Source organism: Arachis duranensis, chromosome 7, assembly GCF_000817695.3.
Source record: "Arachis duranensis cultivar V14167 chromosome 7, aradu.V14167.gnm2.J7QH, whole genome shotgun sequence".
Lineage (NCBI taxonomy): Eukaryota > Viridiplantae > Streptophyta > Magnoliopsida > Fabales > Fabaceae > Arachis > Arachis duranensis.
Window position 1 is genome coordinate 52,716,075 of NC_029778.3, and position 2,734 is coordinate 52,718,808.

General features: G+C 35.0%; 1 pseudogene; it reads left to right on the plus strand.

Moving 5' to 3' along the window:
• The window catches only part of LOC107458957 (zinc finger BED domain-containing protein RICESLEEPER 2-like), a 20,525-nt pseudogene extending 18,207 nt beyond the window's left edge, over positions 1 to 2,318 (plus strand).
• The last annotated feature ends 416 nt before the right edge of the window (positions 2,319 to 2,734 follow it).

The window sequence follows — 2,734 nt, forward strand, 5'->3', positions numbered from 1 at the left end:
AGATTCTTAATACAATAGTAAAAGGTCCTATATATAGAGAACTAGTAGCCTAGGGTTTACAGAGATGAGTAAATGACATAAAAATCCTCTTCCGGGCCCACTTGGTGTGTGCTTGGGCTCAGCATTGAAGCATTTTCGTGTAGAGACTCTTCTTGGAGTTAAACGCCAGCTTTTATGCCAGTTTGGGCGTTTAACTCCCATTCTTGTACCAGTTCCGGCGTTTAACGCTGGGAATTCTGAGGGTGACTTTGAACGCCGGTTTGGGCCATCAAATCTTGGGCAATGTATGGACTATCATATATTGCTGGAAAGCCCAGGATGTCTACTTTCTAACGCCGTTGAGAGCGCGCCAATTGGGCTTCTGTAGCTCCAGAAAATCCACTTCGAGTGCAGGGAGGTCAGAATCCAACAGCATCTGCAGTCCTTTTTAGTCTCTGAATCATATTTTTGCTCAGGTCCCTCAATTTCAGCTAGAAAATACCTGAAATCACAGAAAAACACACAAACTTATAGTAAAGTCCAGAAAAGTGAATTTTAACTAAAAACTAATAAAAATATACTAAAAACTAACTAGATCATACTAAAAACATACTAAAAACAATGCCAAAAAGCGTACAAATTATCCGCTCATCAAAGGCTCACAGTTGCTAGGGATTGTTGGAAGCTTTATTTGAATGAAAAAATTAAGTTGAAGTCTGTTTTCTCTTAACCAAATCAAAATGTTTGTTTGACAACTGATTGTTGGTCATCTGTGCAAAACTTAAATTATCTTTGCCTTACTGCTCATTACATTGATGCTAATTGGAAGTTGCAAAAAAGAATCTTGAATTTTTGTGCTATCAAGAATCACAAGGGAGAAACAATTGGTAGGAAGATTGAGAGATGTTTGTTGAGCTGGGGGATATCCCGGGTTTTTTCTATCACTGTTGATAATGCTAGTTCAAATGATGTTGCACTTTCTTACTTGAAAAATAGAATGGAGGATTGGAACTCACATCCATTAAGGGGAGAGTTTTTACATGTTAGATGTTGTGCTCATATTTTAAATCTTGTTGTGAATGATGGGTTGAGAGAAATACATGAGTCAATTTTAAAGATTAGAAATGTGGTCCGGCATGTGCGTGCATCACCTGGTCGTACTGAGAGGTTTAAAACTATGATTAAGGAAGCTAGAATTTTGGAAAAAGGCACTGTCCATTTAGATGTTCCTACTAGGTGGAACTCTACCTATTTAATGCTTGAAAGTGATTTGAAGTTTCAAAAGGCATTTAAACGTTTGGGGGAGAGAGATTCTGAGTTTGCTATGATGGCTGGTGGGATTCCTAGGTCTGAGGATTAGGAGAATGCAAGGCATTTTGTCAAGTTTTTAAAAATATTTTATGAGGTTACTAACAAAGTTTCTGGTTCAACGTTTGTGACATCTTCTCAACACTTTAATGACTTTTGTAAAATATTGTCTACACTTAAGCATTGGATGGGAAGCTTAGATACGGTACTTTCAAGCATGGCTAAGAAAATGAAGTCCAAGTATGATAAGTATTGGGGAAATATAAAGAACACAAACATGATGATTTTCATTGCAGTTGTTCTTGATCCTAGGTATAAGCTTCAATTGATTAAGTGGAGTTTTGAAAAGTTGTATGAAAAAGAAGATGCTGAATTTTTAACTTCAAAGGTGAAGGAGACGCTTTTCAAGGTGTTTGATAGCTACAGGCTCTTTGGTGGTAACTATCAAAGGTCTACTCAGCAAGATCCTCCTAAAATTAGCACACAAGAGCTTGAGGCACATGAAACTTCTTTTGCTATGGAATTTGAGAAGGAAATGCAATTCAATGAGAGTGTTAACAAGAATGAGGTGGAGTTATATCTTATGGAGGCATTAGAGAAGAGTGGCGTGCAATTTGACATTCTAAATTGGTAGAAAGTGAATTCCACTAAATTTCCAATTCTTGGGGGGATTGCAAGAGACGTCTTAGCCATGCCAGTTTTCACAGTTGCTTCAGAATCGACATTTAGTACTAGAGGAAGGGTGTTGAATAATTATAGGAGTTCTCTAACTCCGATGACAGCTGAAGCATTAATTTGTACCCAAAATTGGCTTCGAAACTCTCCAAAACTTGTCCTTGAGGAACTCATCGAGGAATCGGAGAAGTTAGAATTAGGTATGGTTAAGTTTCTACTTATAATTTTCTTTATTTTAATCTAGTTTTTATTAATATATATTATTTGTTATGATTGTTTCTTGTTTTATATATTTTGTAGAAGTTGCACCCACTCGTGATCCTAATGAAGAAGATTCTGGTGTTGAGTCTGATTAAAGTACATCTTGTTAAGTTTTATGGTATGAATTGTTCTCCTTATATTATTATTATTATTATTATAATTATTGTTGTTGTTGTTCTTGTTGTTCTTATTATGTAATTGTTTTTTTTATTTCAGGTTGATTTGCATTATGAAGTTTTAGCTATTTTATTGGAGAAGACATCATAACTTTGCTAATTGCTATCAGTTTAATGACAATTTATTTTTATTTTCAGTTGTGTTGACTGTTGAGCTATTAAACTTCTTTAATTGTCGTATTTGAATTCTATTGTCGTTATATTTCATTAGATCAAGACTTTGTTAGCTATTGTGTATTTTGGCTTGTTGATTTCAATCTTATGATATTGCATAATAGTATGGTAGAATTTTTTTTATTTGATTGAAAAAACCGAACAAACCGAACCAAACCAAA